General features: G+C 41.6%; 1 pseudogene; it reads left to right on the forward strand.

Moving 5' to 3' along the window:
• Nucleotides 1-277: 277 nt before the first annotated feature.
• Nucleotides 278-17,806, forward strand: LOC143651400 (large ribosomal subunit protein eL8 pseudogene; annotated as a pseudogene).
• Nucleotides 17,807-19,631: the final 1,825 nt, after the last annotated feature.

Raw genomic sequence — 19,631 nt, forward strand, 5'->3', positions numbered from 1 at the left:
ACCTACTCCAGCTCTCTATCCGGGAGGCAGAGGGAACAGGATTCGCGAGCCAGCTGTCAGCCATACCTGCTTTATGTCTTACACAGCCTTGAGGTCTCGGTTTAAATTTCTGTTCCTCCAGGAAGAAATCTTGACCCCGCGCACCTGAATTGGGCCCTGCTCCTCTCAGCCACCTTCTCTGTGCACAGAACGGTGCCTTTTGACTCATCTGCCCCCCACCTAGAGCTCCATCGCGCAGGGCTGGGCAGGATGGGTTCTGTTGGAACTCCCAGCCCTCATGCCGGGTCTGGCACACAGTAGGTGCTCACTAATCGCTAAAACTGTTCAATGAAGGATGCCTGGGGCACGCGGCAGAGAAAGTGGTTGGGAGTGGTCTCTCCGCTCCCCCCACCAACCGTTGAGCGGTTTCAGGACCCTGGGACTGCCTCGGCCCGGGCAGCTGGGAGCCCTCTGAGGTTGAGGTTGGGGGCCTCGGTTCTCCAAGAGTGGAACTGAGACACCGTGTGCGGTCCCAGGTCGTCTGGGCCTCCACACCTGGGCCCCTGAAACCGACCCGGATGGATGTCTTCTCCCCGAAGTCTGTTCCCGCGGGTGTGCCCACCACAGGCCCAGCTTCGAGTTTAGGAACCAACGGCAACGCTAACCTGATAAATGGCATCTGCTTGTTTATGATTTATATCCTGTCCGGGGCCCCCCAAATACTTTGTGGTAACTTACAAAATGAGCCCCAATAAGAGAAAAAAAGTTGAATAAAAGAGAAAATCAAGTCAAGGTTTTTGATATTCAATCACTGGCAATCTGACAGCTCCTGGGAGAATAAAATAAGTGTTTTTCCTGCGCAAGTGAAATTTGTATTTTGGGACAATTTAACAATTTAAAGAGATCGATTTAAACCAAGCAATTAATTAATGAAATTTAAAACAATTTAAATTGTTAAATTGCCTTAAATTTCATTAATTAATTGCTTGGTTTAAATCGATTTTAGTTAAATTGTTTTAAATTTCATTAATTAATTGCTTGGTTTAAATCGATCTCTTTTAGTCTTCCTTTTCCCCACTTACTACCTCCGTGTGGCTGGTATTCATGGGTTTTGGCCTGTAATTAAGATTAAGATTGGGTGGGGGCTGGGATCAGCTCCGGGCCTCTCTTTTTGGGGTTCCAAGACCCTCTTTGGACCCAACCTCTCTGTGCTCATCTGCTGCTTTTCTTCCCTGGCTGCAAATTCCCTCCCACAACCTGATATAAAGACGAAAGTGTATCCAGGAACAAAAAGATGTCCCTCCCCCACCCTACTCCCATAGCTGCAATTGTCCTTCTCTGAAAAACCCAATTTAACAAGAAGGAAGGGAAACTGGCCCACGATGGTGATGGGCAAGAGTCTAGTCTGGCCCCTCCTGGGTGGCAGCCTGGGCACGCCCTCAAAGGTGCAAGAGCCCCCACCGTCTGTCTCTGAAGTATGGCAACTGTACCCAGATACCCTGGGTTGGTGTACAGGTCCCACCGCTCATAATACCCTGGAGGGACAGCACGTTAAGTCAGGAATAGCTCACCAGGGGCGAGTGTTTCAGGCTACTGCTTTCGGGACCAACTGGTGGGCGGAGGTGCCCTGGGCCCAGGGGAGGGTGGGGAAAGGGGGGAGGTTCTTTGTGGAGAGGAGGCAGAGTTGGTCCCACAATGCCCCAGGGAAACCGAGTATCTGGGGGAGGACCACAGGCTTGCCGCTACCTTCTCCCTTCACCATGGCATGTAGTTTGCAGGCACCCTCCATAGCACCTTTTAGGTTGAGGGAACTAGGAGCCTACACTCCTTGTTCCTGGAGTGCAGGAGGACAGGAGAAAGCTGGGAGGCAGCGCTGAAGCAAGCCCGGGTCTGTGCAGCCGATGCAGCCTGTGCATCCAGGGGAGGAAGGAGGAGGGGGATTCCAGGCCCAGGAACACTGGGGCTTCAGAGAGATTTGTATTCCAGAAGCTTCCCTGGTCCGCACAGGCCAATTTTGTGCTGATTCTTTAAAAGGAATACAAAAAATTCTAGCCTCCCAAGGAGCAAGTTTTCAGTGAGTTGAGAAAGGAACCAAAGCCAATCGTAACTGGAGAAGGGGTTTCCCCCAAACTCTCCCTCTGTACACTCAGCAATTAACAAAGATGCTGAGAAAGTGCTGAGAGCTTGGCCCCAGAGGGAAGATGGTGCAGGTGTGGGGAAGGGGCCAGCTGGGGAGGGCACGTTTCTTCTCAGGCATTTATCAGCAGGCTGACAAGTCCACGGCCCCCTGCTCTCCAAAGCCCACCACCCCCCCCCAGCTTTGTCACACCCTGGGCTGCAAAAACCTGTTTGAAATCAACTTCTATATCCTATAGTGCAGGGCATCCCACATGAAAACAACAGAGATGTTTACCAGCATGGGGAAAACCCCCCATAATCCTATCACACCATCAAATCAACTGATTTTATTCCTGTGGGCTTCCTTCCCTCAATCTTTATAGTTTAATCAGAACTCGACTATACCCACAGTATTTGCTTTTCTTTTCTTTCTTACTGTTGCGTGATGCTGGGCAAGTCTCAGTTTCCCCATCTGTAAAACGAGATCCCTTTAGCCCACACCCTACCAAGTGGCATGAGCCTCCAATGAGATGGTGATGACATGACCTGGCACTTAGTAGGCACTCATTTTAGTTTCCTAGGCTGCTTAAGTAAATATCATGAAAAGGTTTGGCTTAAACAATGGGAATTTATTAGCCTGGAGTTTAGACAGGAAAATGCCCAAATCAGGGCATCATCAAGGCGACGCTGTCTTCCTGGAGACCGTGGTGCCCAGTGGCCTTGGCTTCTCTGGTCACATCGTCATGCGCATGGCAGCCTCTCCGGCCTCTTCCTTCTCCTGCAGGTTTCCTTGAATTCAGCTTCTGGCCGCTCCCTCTGTGGCCCTTCCCCTCTTCTCTGTCTGAATTTAATTATCTCCTAAAAGACTCCAGTAATAGGATTAAAACCCATCCTAATTGAGGCATCCCACACCTTAACTGAAGGAACGGACTAGAGTCAAGAATGTTTTTCTGGGCTACATACAACTTCAAACCACCACACTGCACACAAATGTTAGCTGGGATTATTATTTCTAGAAGCATTTCTCTGGGTTTCATTCTAAGTTCTTCTGTGCTGAATATTTCAACTCTGTAGAGATATTGTGATAAAAAAATTAGAACTGTTAATTTTGTTTGCCATCTGGTCACAGTGAAATATTTTATATAGTTGCCCTTTAAAGACTCACATCAGCAGGAGCACATGTGGTCCATTTTTCTGTAGCTTGAGGACCCAGTCCCTTCACATTCTCATTTCGACCCAAGAGTACGCTGCTGGGGTGCAGTGCCCTTGTTATAGCCGAAGCTTTCTCCAGCCAGCACGGACGGCAGCAGAACATGCCGATGTCAGCTTTCTCCAAATAGGGGTCCCATCTCATCTCCCAATTTCTGTGACGCTCTAGGAATTAAAACCAGAGGGTCCTGGGGAATCTCAGCTCAATGGCCCACTCACCGTGTACCCTTGGAGAAGTGATCCTTAGACAAAGTGCTTGGCCCTTTCTCTACCACACTGCAGAGAAGGACAGTGTTAGAAAATTAATTAGGGCATCTCTGCATTGTTGAATGAGGCTGTGTTGGGACATTTTCTGTTTGAAAGTGTGGTTTTGGTGAGCCCGAGTCTCCCATGATTGATGGCTTAATACAAGTGTTTGGCTGCCATTTCTGGTCTACCTAAGGGTTATTGGGACAATAGGTATGTCTGGGAAGCAAGCAGGAAAAAGACAGCTGTATAGAAATTAGAATTTCAGACTCATGAACATCTAGACAAGGTCCTCAATTCGCTCATCAGTGAAGTGAAGTCTGTGAAAATGGCCAGTGGTGGAGTCCAGTTAGCCTTGGCTCTAGGGAAGGCCCTGGTGAGGTCATTGGACCTTTGCGCCAAGGCGGGCACATGATGGAACTGCTCTCTGCCCCTCACGTTCTAGGTCCACCATTCACCAAGGGCACCACACTCAGAAATTTACAGCATCCACCAAACAACTCCATGATGGATATATACTGGTGATATCCTCATTTTCCAGGTGGGAAAACAAAGATGCAGACAGATTGACTACATTTGTCCAAAGTCAAACAGCTAGTAAGTGGTGAAGCTGTGATTCTATTCAGTCTCTCTGACACTAGATATCAGCCTACACCACTCTTTTTTTGCTTATAGGAAAACTTTCCTGATTTCATTGAACACAATTTCACATTAGGTCTGTGCATAGATGGACATAATGTTTGGTTCAAATCTCTACGTAAAAGTGTTTCATTTCATACTGTTCTTCCAAGTAGAGTTTCAAGGCCCATTCAAATACTGACACCTGACATTTGACATCTTGAGATTTTATCTACAGGCACAGAAAGTAGAGGCGCCATCAGCATACGAAGGCCCAATGGTGTGAGGTGGCTGTAGGAGGTGCTGTGTTATAGTCACTGCCTAGAAATCCTGAGGGACTTAATGATTGGTTTATTTTCTTTGTCTCAAATTTCATTTCATTTCTTCCTCTCCTCCCCCCTCCCCCCTCTCCCCTTCTCTTTCCTTTTCTTTTCCTTCTCCTTCCTCCTTTTTTCTTTTTCTCCATCTTTCATTCCTACTCCTTCTCCTCTTCCTCCTTCAACGCATCAAGATATTTGAAAGTACTCAGGATTCTGCTCATTTATCATCATACATTAAAGTAATAAAAGTCCGTAGATCTTCAGTCCCACCCCAATACAGATGGTTACATGGTACCTCGATAGGATTTATTTTATCATGATCATTTTAAGTTGGGCAATCATCCTCATACCAGCAAGAGAGGCTGCAGGCTTCAATTTCCCAGAGTTGTAGAACTTTGTTCCTACAATGCCAGTCAAGAGCTCCAGATGTAGCTGGGAGAACAGATATCACTTGGACCATCACATGCTGATAAGCTCCCAGGTATGTGAAACCACTGAAGATGGGAGCCTTTCTACTTTTGCAAAGTCCATGATACTGCCGGAAGTAACCAGATAATCCACTCTAGATCATTCTGCCAATGAGGTCACGAGAAGAAGATACTGCAGTGTACAGGCAAGTCGTGTCCTCAGAAGCCAGGCTCTTCACCAGTCCACAAGAGTGCATTTTTCACCTTGAAACAATGCACAATAAGACAACCAGAAAAGGAATCATGTAGCACAGACTTTACCTTCAAGGAAGCTCCAAGAAACCGGAAGTTGAAAAAAATAGATTCTTCAAATTTTAAGGATCTTTGAAGGCTTCCCAACAGCAATGAGTCATCTTCAGCCTGTAGATGAGGCAACTGAGGCTGGAGGACTGGGATCCTCTGGGCCACACAGCTGGCTACCGGCAGAGTCAAGACCAGGTCTTTGGTGACAGACTCTTAGTTGCTGGCTCACCCCACCACAGCACACCATCGCCCTTTCTATGCCAAAGCATGTGTGGTCGAGAAAGGTCTCACGGAGAAGCAATGGGATCTAGGCTTGAGGGATGGATGGGGTGGCTATTGGGGGCAGGGAGGGGGCAGACTTCCTAATGCCACTTTAGGCTCCTTTGTAGCTTTTCCAATTGAACTATTACCTCTTCGCAGAAGACCTTTGGCCCCTCTGCCTCTTACCCTGTTTCAGGGCTCCTGGCATGGTGCTGGCACAACAGGACAGTTGGGAAAATGGATGAGATTCATTCTTCCACATCCTCTCCAGAGAGCTGACTCCTTGATTTTGAATCATTTGCTTAGGTTTCCTTTCTGCCTTCCTTCTTCATGGCCTACAGATGACGCTTTTTAGAGGGTGTGTCCGGCCCACAATCCCCCATCTCTGAGAACTCTGCAGCAGCCCCAAAGGAAGGGGCCTTGGTAGCCATGTTTGTAAGACCAGATCCCTCACCTCCCACTGTCCCCGTGTGGCTGAGAGGCTCAGGGGTGGAGCCCTGACCCAAACTGGACCCATTTGAGTCTCACTCCTAGGAATTTGGAATTGCTACTTGGAGGGGGCTTCTCAGGCTCCGCTGATGGTTTGAACTGAGGTGATGTTCACTCAGGAAATGAGCAGCCTCCTTTCTCAGAGACATGGAGGGGGCTTGTGTGCACAGTAAGGGGGAGATGGAGCAGATGCCAAAGGGCAGCAGCGACAAGGAACCCCGAGACCCCAGAGAGAAACCCTACGAAACCAGCTGCTGCTATTCCAGCTTTTGTGCCTGAGGGGGCCCCTGCCCAGATGAGGCCATCACCTCGTTCGAAGGCCCCTCCTCCAGTCCCACAAGAAGGACAGTCTGTTGCCTGGAACCCTTATCATACTCTGATGTTATCGGGTTTCTGCAGAAGGAGCTCACTCAGCCAAGTGTTTGACAGAGCTACCAGGGGAAGTCCTTGGTTAAGCTTTGTGCTGGAGGAACCACAGTCCGGAAGGTGGGGGATGTTGTTGAAAGGAACTTTCTTCTCTTTCTTGGAGACCCTTGGCCTGGTGGGGTCGCAGTTTGACCAAAGCTTCAAAAGAAATGGGACTCTGGGGAAGATATTAGTTTTTTTATGCAAAAACTTTTTGCTAGAAGTCTTCATAGCACTGAAGACTGAATTGGAGAGAAGAGACCCCAGGGGTCACTTCAGCCCCAGGAATTGTGCTAGGTTCTGGGTTACAGACACCAAATAAGATAGCCTTGCTTTACCGTTAGTAAGTGAGAAGGACAGGTGAATATGATTTTGCTGCAATGCACTGTAAATGCTGTGACAGAGAAATGTGCAAGCAATGAGGGGCTCCCAGGAAGGGGAACCTAATCCAACCTGGGGGTGTCAGAAAATGTTTCCCAGAAGGGATGACAACTGAACAAAACTTAAAGGACGAGTAGGAGTTGGACAGGCCAGATGGGGTAGGGGCAATCCAGAGGAAATAGCAAGAATAGAAGGGCAGAGTTGAGAAAGAGCCTGGTGGATTCCGAGAAACACCAGTGGCCGAGGTCCCTGGAGTGTGAAGTTTGCAGTCAAGAAAGAAGAGTGGCCTCATCAGGAAGTTGGAACTTGTTCCTACAGAGCTGTGAGCTCCAAACTTCTTTGACTGTGCACTCCATCTATTAAATTTTTTTGACTGTGCAAAAAAAAAAATCTTTGAATATGTCTATACACATTTATATTATATACAGTCTATGTATAATTCTTTACAAAGCAGTATATAAATATTTATTTGCAAAATAGATATGTGCTCTTACACTAATATGCTAGACATTGTCATAGATTTATATTCTCCTTGCCTTGTTTTGGATAAAAATAAATATACAAAGGAACTCTAAGATAGTCTCCAACCCCACAGCACCTACTGGAGAACTCTGTAGAGACGAGGAGGAGTCCCTGGAGAGTGTGGGGCACGATGTCCTTCCTCAGAGTCAGCCAGATGTGCAAATGTGGCTTGGACTGTCCCAGCCACAGCTGACAACCTCTCTGCTGGGTGATTCAGACCCAGAAACCTCAGTAGCAGGCTCTGTGTTGCCTCAACCGGGACTTCTAGAAGCCCCTATGCCTGGTGATTCCCACTCTGAATTCCTGGATATGCCTGCAAACATGACAGCACCCTTTTTTTTTCTAAGTTAACTGGAACATGGGCCTTATGATTTGAGGGTTTTCAACAGAAAAATGTAGAATTCACCTAGGTTGCTATCTTCCTGTCACTTTTTTTCGGGTAAAGTGAGCTGAACTCTATCTGGATCACTGCTTGTCCTAGACACGGAACACAGCAGGAAATGGTCAAACTTGGTCTGGGACCGGGACAACTGGACCAGTGAATGGCTGAGGCATCCCACTGTTCAGAGGGAACTAAATTTCTCCAGTCATGTCAGGGGAGCTTCCTGGGGCTTTGACTCTCAATTGATGTCGATAGAGACTCGTGTCTACTGCCATTTTCTTTGCCTCTGGCCTGAGAGGAGGGACTTTTTGAGGCTCTGGGGCCCTGACTTGTCCTTGGGGTTGAGCTCCTCACAGAGAAAATGCATAATGAGGACTTAGCAATGGTGTCTCCTTGGGGTTCTTCAGAGGAATCTAGGAACAACAGTGACAACTAAGCAGTAACGATGCAGCTGACATTTATACAGTAGTTACCCAAGCACTGTGCTAAGCTCTTTATGGTTATCTCATGTAACTCTCAACAAACCCATGAGGGAATACTCTTATTATTCCCACCGTACAGATGAGGGAATGGGCTTGGAAAGGTTTACTAAACTGTCAAGAGTCACATAATAAGTGTAGAAGTGGTGTAGTTGGGTTTCTCATCTCCCAGGCTCCAGAAGTTCCATAGTGGGAAACAAAGGATTGGGCTTTGAAAACTCATCTTCCAGGTCTTTGAAAGTTGGCATTCTTTTTGATTTCGCTAACCAAGCCAAGACTAAACCAAAGTCAGAGAACAAGAACACCGAAGATGGCCCTGTGATATCCACTCAAAACTGCAGGGCACCTTCAAAGCCTGGTCCTTCTATGCTTTCTTGGCAGTACTTGTCAGGCCAGGAATGAGGTGGGAGAAGTCAGTTACGACTGGTTTATTTTATCTGTCAAAAGATAGTAAAAGGAGAAACTTCCAGTTCTTCTTAAATTGGAGGTTTTTTGTTGTTGAAGCTACTGTTTTTAGCTAGTATAAAAATAGTTCATATAAATGGTAATGACATTTCAAACTGTTATAAAGAGGATAAAGAAAAAAGTAAAAGACTTCTGCAGCTCCAGGCCTACCCCTAGACCCACTCCATAGAGGCAAATATTTTTAATCATGTCTGGGTTTTGCTCTTCTGGTGATTATATTCAGAATTCTCAAATATGTCTACATTTCTCTTCTCAATTTATCTACTTTAGATATTACTTAAAGATTACCCCTCAGCTTTGAAGATTGAGGAATTTACTTCTCCCCAGTTTTCGTCTTTTAATATATGTTACTTATATTCTTGTTTATTGGTAAACTTTTACATTTTAAACAATACTCTTAAATCTCTAATTATCGGCCTGTTATGTTTTATGACATTTCTTGATCACACAACGTAAGTTGAGGAAACTAAACACAGGTATCCTTCCCTCTACTTTGTAGTGGATGCTGTGGTGTGCTGCCCAAATCCCCTTCAGAACTGACATCCTCATTCCACCAACAGCCAGGAGTGTGGGCAGCTAACAGCTCTCAACAGAGTCTCTCTAGAAATTGCCCTTGGCTGAAGGGAGCTACCCTAAGATTATGCCACTTGCGGGGGCAACCCATATCCAACGACTGGTCTATATGGAGCTTTGCGTTGTAAAGGCCCTACCAGCCCATTGCCTCAATGGGGCAACTCTGAAGGGCCATATCTAGCTTGTGACTATGTCCTTGACATTGGTCACTGCAGCCCAACTTCTCCTCTCCTTCAGGGGTGCTTCTTCACCCCTCATAGGTAGTGTTTCTGAGAACACTCCCTGATAAGCCTGCTGGATCCAAGTCCTAAAATCTCAGAGTCTGTTTTCTGGGGAACTTGACTTAATATATGCTTCTCCATATTTTCTATTTCTATTCTCGACTTTGGTCAGCTAGACAATCATTTTTACTGTGCACTAATTTAAATATACATGTAATAAAAGAAAATAAATAAAATAGAATAATAATATAATAAATAAAAGAAAATAAATAAAATAATAAAAATAAAATAAATTAACAAAAGAAAATAATAAAATCAATGTTCGTGAAAAAAAAAAATCAATGTTCATGGTCCCAGCACCCATCTTTATCCTTAATATTATCCCATATTTGATTCTACCATTACTTTGATATTGTTTTTGTAATATTGCTATCTTCACACTCTATTTAGTCTTTTAAACATTATTGATATGTTGTCTCTAAAAGCAGCAGACAGAAATTGCAATACTTTTATTTTGTAAATATTCTTCACTGAAGAACTAAATGGTGAGGTTTTACTTGTAGAGAAGGAAATACAAATTAAATCTGAGACTCCCAAAACGGACCGTCCCAAGACGGTCCCAAAAAAAATGGTTTTTTTTTTTCCTTACAGTCTACATTCTAATGATTGATTAAAATTTTATCTCATTGTGGTTTGCTTAAAATTAGGTCTTAACTTTCTATACAATTTTTTGTTTTACTGGAGTTTTAAGTTGTCTTTATTTTACCTTGGTAACACTAGAAAATATGCCTTTTCTACTAAGAACATCTAGCTTTTAAAACCTTTTTAATTTAGAAAGATTTTCAAACCTATAAAAATGTTGAAAAAATAGATCAATGTGGTGATCTGGAGCCAGATAATCCAGAAACACATGTAGACATGAGCTCTTATAAATGGGACCTTTTGATGAGATTTCTTTGGTTAAGCTATGGCCCAGCTGAGTCAGAAAAGGTCTTAACACTGTTACTGAAGGCCTTATAGGGAAGGTCACAGAGAGAGTGAAATGCAGAGAGAGCAGCCAGAAGCCAGAAGTCAGCAGGACCAGGAAGAGAAAAGAGAAGGGAAGAGAAGCCAGGAGAGGCAGTCATGTGCACCGTCATGTGACAGAAAAGTCAAAGGCCAAGTATCGCCAGCAGCCAGCCCTAGAACACCACAAATGTTTTAAGATACTAGAACCATAAGCAATATAAGACAGTGATCTCTGAGAGAAGGGATAGGAATGAGGTTAAGGCTTCAGAAACTCTGGTTTTCTGCCTGGAGGCAATTTTTCGATTATAGAGCAAAGAAGAAAAATCCAAGCAGTAGATAGTCCCTAGAGGAATTAAGAAGACAAAGATTGCATATGGAGAGGTTGAGAAAGATGGAATTTGTGGGGAGAGTCCTATGCAGAGAAAGAGATCCAGAAAGTTACATGGCAGTTATCTTGAGCCTTTGGATGAACATTCATCTGTGTATTCATAGATTCAAACTGCACAAGACCAGATAGAGAACAATTGCCAGAGAATTATAGTGTGAACAATTCCCACAACCCTCAGAGGGCTGGGGTAAATTCAAATTCTGTTCAGCCAGAGGAAGGGGACCTGTTGAACACCTGGGGTATTCAGTAGGGATCCTAGAAAGCTCACCTCTTAGTGGTAGGGCTAAACTGGCCTAGAGTAAAGGCTATTCTAGATCCATAAAAATTAAAAACAAACCTAGAAAGGCTCAACTTCTAGGCTTAACATGTAACTTAATTTCTTGCCCTAATAAACTTCAAAAGGCTTTTAAGGAAGACAACAAAATCCTGACATTTAGCAACATGACATTCGCAATGTCCAGCATCAAATAACACTTTACCGGAATGTGAAGACGCAGGAACATAGGGCCCATAACCAGAGAAAATCATTCAATAGAAACAGACACACAAGTGACAGAGATGATACAGACACCAATATTATACACGTTACAAGTACACGGCGTGCAAACTCACTGCTCTCCTAGTCTCTACGTGGACATGACTCCCAGGGGTGTAAGCCTCCCTGGCATCGTGGACAGAAATTCTAGAATAAGCTGGGACTCAGCATCAAGGGATTGAGAAAACCTCGATTGAAAGGGGGACGAGGGAAATGGGACAAAATAAAGTGTCAGTGGCTGAAAGATTTTAAATAGAGTTGAGAGGTTATCCTGAAGGTTATTCTTACGTATTATATAGATAACCACTTTTTAGTTTAAGGCGTATTAGAGAGGCTAGAGGAAGGTGCCTGAAACGGTCAGCTGTGTTCCAATAGCCATGTTTCTTTAAGATGATTGTATAGCTTTCACAAAGTGACTGCATGATTGTGAAAACCTTGTTCTGATGCTCCTTTTATCTACAATATAGACAGATGAGTAAAAAATATGGATTAAAAACAAATAAATAATAGGGGGAACAATGTTAAAATAAATTGAGTAGAGGGAATACTAGTGGTCAATGAGAGGGAGGGGAAAGGGGTGTGGTATGTATAAGTTTTTTCTTTTTATTTCTTTTTCTGGAGTGATGTAAATGTTCTGAGTAATGATCATGGTGATGAATATACAACTATGTGATGATATTGTGAGCCATTGATTGCACACCAAATATGGAATGTTGATCGATTTTATTAATAAAAATTTTTAAATGTTATAAATACACTCAAGGATTTAAAAGAAGCATCAAAATAAGAGAAATGGAAGATTAAAAATGAACCAAATGTCAGAATAGGCAAATCTATAGTGATAGAAAGTAGATTAATGTTTACAAGGGCCAGGGGAAAAGGGGAGTGGGAACTGACTGCTAATGGGTATAAGGGTTATTTTTGGAATCATGAAAATGTTCTGGAATTAGATTGTGGTGATGGTTGTACAACTTCGTGAATTTACTAAAGCACACTGAATTTTACAGTTTAAAAGGTAAGAGTTTCATGGTATGTTAATTATAACTCAAAGAGAAAGAAATGAAATAAAAAATTCACTAGATGAGGTAAAAAGAGATTAGACACAAGGAAGGATCAGTAAATGTGAAGAAATAGTAATATAAACTATCCAAACAGAGAGAAAAGAGACTGAGAAGTAAAATTTCAGAAACTTGTGAGATGATATCAAGCTTCCAGACATATGTGTAATTTGAGTTCTAGAAGGAGAGGAGAGGTCAGGGCAGAAAAAATATTCAAGAAAATAATTGCCCCCAAATGTCAAGATTTGGTGGACGTTTTAAATCCACAGATCCAAGGAGCTTTAAACATAAAGAAAGCTACAGCAAGGCACATTATAATTAAACTTCTGAAAACCAGTAACAACAGAACATTCCTAATGCAGCAAGAGGAAACGAAACATAATAACATATAGGAGAACAAGGATCATAGACTTTTCACCACAAAAATTTATGCCAGTAAATAGTAAAGTGACATTTTTAAAAGTACTGAAAGACAAACCAAAACAAAATTTAAAAACAACCAAAAAAATGAAAGTAACTCCCAACCTAGAATTTTACATTCTGCAAGAATGTTTCAAAAGTGAAAGCAAAATTAATAGTTTTAGTACCAACAAAAGCAGAGAGAGTTACGACTAGTAGACAAGCCCTACAAGAAATGTTAAAGGAAGTTGTTCAGATGCAGTAAAAATGACAGCTGATGGAAACTTAGATCTACAGAAAATAATGAAGAGTGTTAGAAATGGTAAATGGGTGGGTAAATATTAAAGATTTTTTCTTATCGTTTAATTTCTTAAATAACTGTTTAAAGCAAAAATAATAACAATAAATTGTGGGGTTTATAAAAAACGTAGAAGTAATCTGTAAGACAACAACAGCGCAAAATGGAGGGGGATAGAAGAAGTCTGTTGTGAGTTTCTTACATTACATGTTAAGTAGTGTTCTAGTTTGCTAGCTGCTGGAATGCAATATACCAGAAATGGAATGGCTTTTTAAAAGGGGAATTTAATAAGTTGCTAGTTTACAGTTCTAAGGCTGAGAAAATGTCCCAATTAAAACAAGTCAATAGAAATGTCCAATCAAAGGCATCCAGGGAAAGGTACCTTGGTTCAAGAAGGGCAGTGAAGTTCAGGGTCTCTCTCTCAAGTGAGAAGGCACATGGTGAACACAGTCAGGGCTTCTCTCTCAGCTGGAAGGGCACATGGCGAACACGGCGTCACCTGCTAGCTTTCTCTCCTGGCTTCCTGTTTCATGAAGCTCCCCGGGAGGCGTTTTCCTTCTTCTTCTCCAAAGGTTGCTGGCTCGTGGACTCTCTGCACCTCATAGCTACATCGTTCTGCTTTCTCTGAATCTCTCATTCTCCAAAATGCTTCCTCTTTTATAGGACTTCAGAAACTAATCAAGACCCACTCAAATGGGTGGAGACATGTCATCCCCTAATCCAGTTTAACAACCATTCTTAACTAAATCACATCAACCAGGGAGATGATCTCATTACAGTTTCAAATATACAGTATCGAATAGGGATTATTCCACCTTTAAGAAATGAGATTTATATTAAAACATGGCTTTTCTTAGGGGGCATACTTCCTTTCAAACCAGCACAAGTAGTATAATGATAGGTCTATCTGTGATATTGTAAACCCTGGAAAAACCACTAAAAATAAAACAAACAGGTGTAGCTAATAAACCAATAGTGGAGATAAAATGAAATATTAATGAATTTCACTCCAAAAGAAGGCATAAAAGAGGAAAGAAGGAATAAAGAACAGATGGGATGAATAAAAAATAAATAGCAATACATAGAATGAACCCAACTATTTTGAAGATCACACTAAAATTTAAAGTCTAAGCACTGTGATTAAAAGCAGAGGCTGTCAAACTAGATACAAAAACAAGACCCAATATATACTGCCTATAAGAAGTGCACTTTAAATATAAAGATGCAGAAATATTCAAATCAAAAGGAGGAAAAAAAGAAATATCATGCAAACACTAAAGAAATGAGAGTTGGAGTGGCTGTAGTAATATCAGAAGTAGATTTTATGACAAGAAATATTAAAAATAAAAGAGCTATGTTTTCTAATGATGAGAAGGGTCAATTCATAATTCTACATTTGTTTGCCTATGTGCTAGTTTGAAACTGTTGTGTACCCCAGAAAAAGATGTTCTTTTCCTAATCCAGCCTTGTGGGACAGACCTATTATTTGGGTGGGATCTTTTTTATTAAGTTGTTTCCATGGAGATGTGACCCACTCAGTTGTGGGTGGAGCCTTTTGATTAGGTGGTTCCATGGACATTCAAGGTGGGTCTTAATCCACTTACTGGAGTCCGTTAAGACAAAAGCATTTTGGAAAAAGCTCAGAGCCGACACAGACAGAGACCTTTGGAAATGCAGAAAGAAAATGCCCCCAGGGAAGTTGTTTGAAACCAGAAGCCAAAGGACCAGGAGATACCAGTCACATGCCTTCTGATAAAGGTGTTCCAGATGCCATTGGCCTTTCTTTACCCAAGGTATCTTTCTCTGGATGCCTTAGTTTGGATATATTAATGGCCTTAGAACTCTAAGCTTGTAACTTAATAAATCCCCGGCACAAAAGCCAAACCATATGTGGTATATTGCCTTCTGGAAGCATTAACAAACTAAAACAGCCTAAACAACAGGGCTTCCAAACACCCAAAGCAAAAATTGATAGCTTTAAAAGAAAAAAAAATAGAAACAAAAACATAATTATAGTTGGAGACGGCAAATCTCTTCTCTTAGTAATTGACAATACAATTAGAAAGAAAAACAGTGAGGTTATGAAGGACCTGAAAAATGCTTTCAATCAACTTGACCTAATTGACATTTTTAAAACCCTACACTAAAAAAAGAACAGCAAAACACATATTCTTTTTGAGCACATGTGAAACATTCACTAAGATAGACCATTGCTGGATCAGAAAATGAAGTCTTAACAAATTTGGTATTGAAAACATGCAGAGTATGTTTTGTCACCATTTATGGAATTAAATTAGAAATCAAGGCAGAAAGAAATCTCAGAAATGTTGATTATTTGGAAAGTAAACTACATATTTCTAAATAACCCATAGGTCAAAGAAGAAATTATAAGTGATATTATAAAATGTTTTGAACTAAATACAAATTAAAACACAATATATCATAATTTATGGAATCCAGCTAAAGCAACGCTTAGGTGAAAATGCAATAATTTGCAAGGTTACCACAGAATATAAGAAAAGGAGAAAAGTCTAAAATCAATGGTCTGATTTTCTACCTTGAGAACTTAAAAAAGAAGGAAAAGAAAGAAAACCCAAAAAGTAGAAGAAAGGGAGTATTAAAGATAAAAGCAGAAATTAATGACATAGAAAACAAAGAATAGAGAATATCAATGAAATCAAACATCAGTGCTTTAAAAACCAATTTAACTTCTTTATCTCTAATTAGACCAAAAAAACAAAACAAAAACAAAAACAAAAAGAGTAGGTACAAATTACCAATATTAAGAATGAAAGAGGAAACACCAATATATATTCTACAGACATCTAAAAGATAATGAAGGAATATAAGGAACAATTTTATACTAATTTTTGAAAGGCACTAATTCCAAAGTGTTCTAGTTTGCTAGCTGCTAGAATGCAATATACCAGAAATGAATGGCTTTTAAAAGGGGGAATTTAGTAAGTTGCTAGTGTACAGTTCTAAGGCTGAGAAAATGTCCCAATTAAACAAGCCTATAGAAATGTCCAAAGGCATTCAGGGAAAGATACCTTAGTTCAAGACGGCCGATGAAGTTCAGGGTTACTCTCTCATGTGAGAAGGTTCATGGCGAATACAGTCAGGGCTTCTCTCTTAGCTGGAAGGGCACATTGCAAACATGGTATCATCTCCTAGCTTTTTCTAATGGTTTCTGGTTTCATGAAGCTCCCTGGGAGGCATTTTCCTTCTTCATCTCTAAAGGTCGCTGGCTCATGGACTCAATGCTTCATGGTGCTGCAGCATTCTCTGCTCTCTCCGAATCTCCCATTCTCCAAAATGTTGCTTCTTTTACGGACTCCAGAAACTTCTCAAAACCCACCCAAATGGGTGGAGATATGTCATCACCTAATCCAGTTTGACAACCACTCTTGATTAAATCACATCTCCAGGGAGATGATCTGATTACAATTTCAAACATACGGTATAGAATAGAGATTATTCTCCCCTTACAAAGTGGGATTTTGATTAAAACATGGCTTTTCTAGGGGACATACTTCCTTTCAAACCAGCACACAAAGCTAATGAGAAAAAACAGAAAATGGCATAGCCCAATTTCTATTAAAGATAGTGAATAGTCCAGATGGCATCACTGCTAAATATTCTTAAATATTAAAATAGAAATGATACCAATTTTATACAAACTCTTTCAGAAAATATAAGATAAAGGAACCCTTCCCAAATTATTTTATGAAGTCAGCATTACCTTTTTAGCAAAGCAAGACAAACACAATACAAAGGAAATTGCAAACTGATACATGTTATGAACATGGCACAAAATAGCCTCAACAAAAATACGAAAAAGTTGGTGTCAGTGGGAATGGCAGAGTAACTGACTCTGAAAAGTCATTCCCGAGAAAAGTATGAGAACACTGCCAAAAAAACAGTTAAAATAAACTTTTTCGTCTCTTGCCCCACCACCCAAGATTCCAAAAGGAAAGAAGGTGAGGGGAAAATGGTGGCCCTAGCCCCTGCTGTTCTAAAGAAGCAGGAAGCCAAGAAAGTGGTAAATCCCATTTGAGAAAAGGCCCAAGAATTTTGGCATTGGTCAGGATATCCAGCCCAAAAGGTACCTCACCTGCTTTGTCAAATGGTCCCACTACATCTGGCTGCAGTGGCAAAGGGCCATCATCTACAAGTGCCTGAAAGTGCCCCCTGCCATCAATCAGTTCACCCAGGCCTTGGACTACCAAAGAGCAACTCAACTATTTAAGCTAGCTCACAATTACAAACCAGAGACAAAGCAAGAGAAGAATCAGAGGCTGTTAACCCAGGCTGAGAACAAAGCTGCCAGTTAAGGGGATACCCCACTAAGACTTTTCCTGTGCTTTGAGCAGGGGTGAATACTGTCACCATGTTGGTGGAAAACAAGAAGTCCCAGCTGGTGGTGATCACACATGACATGGACCCCTTCAAGCTGGTTATCTTCCTGCCTACTGCAAAATGGGGGTCCTCTACTGCATTAACAAGAGGAAGACCAGGCTGGTATGCCTTGTCCCTAGGAAGACCTGCACTACTGCTGCTTTTACACAGGTCAATTCAGAAGGTAAAGGAGCACTAGCTCAGGTGGTGGAAGCTGTTAGGACCAGTTACAATGACAGATATGATGAGACCCGCCATCCCTGGGGAGGCAATGTCTTGGGTCCAAAATCTGTGTCAAGCTGGAGAAAGCAAAAGCTAGAGAACGTGCCACTAAACTGGATTAAATGTACACAGTTGACTTTTCTGTACATAAAAATAAAAGTTCTTCTTCTTCAAAAAAATTGTTTTCTGAACTCTGGAAATTAACTGATGGCTTGTAACAAACCAAGGAGCATTTGTTCAAGAAAAATGGTTAAATCTTGGTAAGGACAGTGACTTTTGTGGCATTTTAACTTGCTCTACTTTTACTTCTCTTTCCCCAGCTCTGTGGTAACCTTGCAAACCAACAGAGTTAAAGACATGGTAGCCATGAAACCAGCAATCTAGCAAGCTCTACTTGCAGGACTTGTCTTTATTTAATCTAGTTCGGACCTCACTCAGTGCAAGCAGCTTCTCCCCCAGGGGTGTTTGTTGAAAACCATCAGTGGCAATTGTTTAAAATCATAGCTGCCTGAGGTGGTGATAAGAGTTGATAAAAATGAGAGCCTGGCCAAGAAACGTAAAAGGAAAAGTTTTAGAATGAGATATAAAGGGCCTTTGAAAGCTCCAGTATGTTTCTTGGAAATCAGAAGGCTGTATGCATGCATAGGATTGTGTGCATATCCAGGGGTGTGCCCATGTCCAAGAAAGACTTGAGAAGGCCCTAAGCTCTCACCTCTGGTTGACCTTGCTGCTCCAGGTAAGCAAGACATGAAAGCTGAAACAGAATTGTAAATTGCCTACCTGAGCATTGAAGGCATGCCCAACACACACACAGCACCATGGAAAAGATTGGGAGACTTGCTATTTCCAGAGGAAATAGCAAGGAAACCACTGGCCAATCATGAAGTGACCATTAGCTAACCAGAGATTTCAGTGGCAATGTCTGAGAAGGAACAGAGACTTTATAGAATTAGTTCAAGAAACTCACAAAACAAACAACAGCAACCACAAATCCTGGGGTGGGTTTCCAATTTCCAGAATCACCACATTTTGTTATTTAAAATATTCAGTTTTCAACAACAACAAAAATTACAAGACATGCAAAGAAGCAAGAAAGCATGGTCCATATACTGGAATAGAAGCGATCAACAGAAAGTGTTCTTAAAGAAACCCAGATATTGGACTTACTAGACAAAGACTGTAATGAGCTATTTTAAATATTTTCAAATAAGCAAAGGAAACCATGTCCAAAGTACAAATGAAAAATGTGAGTACAATGATTCCTCAAATGGAGAATATCAATGAAGTGACAGAAAGTATAAAAAGGAACCAAATAGAAATTCTGGAGTTGAAAGGTATAACTACAATGAAAAATTCACTAGTGGGACTCCATGGCAAATTTGAGCTGGCTGAAAAAAGTAATCAGTGAACTTGAACGTATGTCAGTTGAGATGTTGAGATTTTCCAGTCTGAGGAATAGAAATTAAAAAGAAAGATAAAAATTAACAGAGGCTCAGAGAACTGTAGGACACCAGCCAACAAATGTATAATGGGAGTTCCAGAAGGAGTGGTGAGAGAGAAAGAGAATGAAACAATATTTGAAGAAATAATGGCTCTAAAACTTCCCAAATTTGATTAAAAAAAAAAAAACTTTAATCTACACATCCAAGAATTTCAACAAACTCCAAGTAGGATAATCACAGAGACACACCATAATCAAACTGTGGAGAGGCGAAACAAAGGAAACAATCTTGAAAACCACAAAAGAGAAGTGTCTTATCATGTACAAATGACCTCAATATGATTAATAGCTGATTTCTCATCAGAAACCATGGAGGATGCCATCCTGACCAAAAGGGGGAAAAGAGGTGTAACAAATAAGTTATCGGTGGCTGAGAGAGTTCAAGTTAAGTCGAGAGGCTACTCTGTAGGTTGCTCTTACACAAACTTCAGTTGGACATTGCTACC

Source organism: Tamandua tetradactyla, chromosome 12 (assembly GCF_023851605.1).
Source record: "Tamandua tetradactyla isolate mTamTet1 chromosome 12, mTamTet1.pri, whole genome shotgun sequence".
Taxonomy (NCBI): domain Eukaryota; kingdom Metazoa; phylum Chordata; class Mammalia; order Pilosa; family Myrmecophagidae; genus Tamandua; species Tamandua tetradactyla.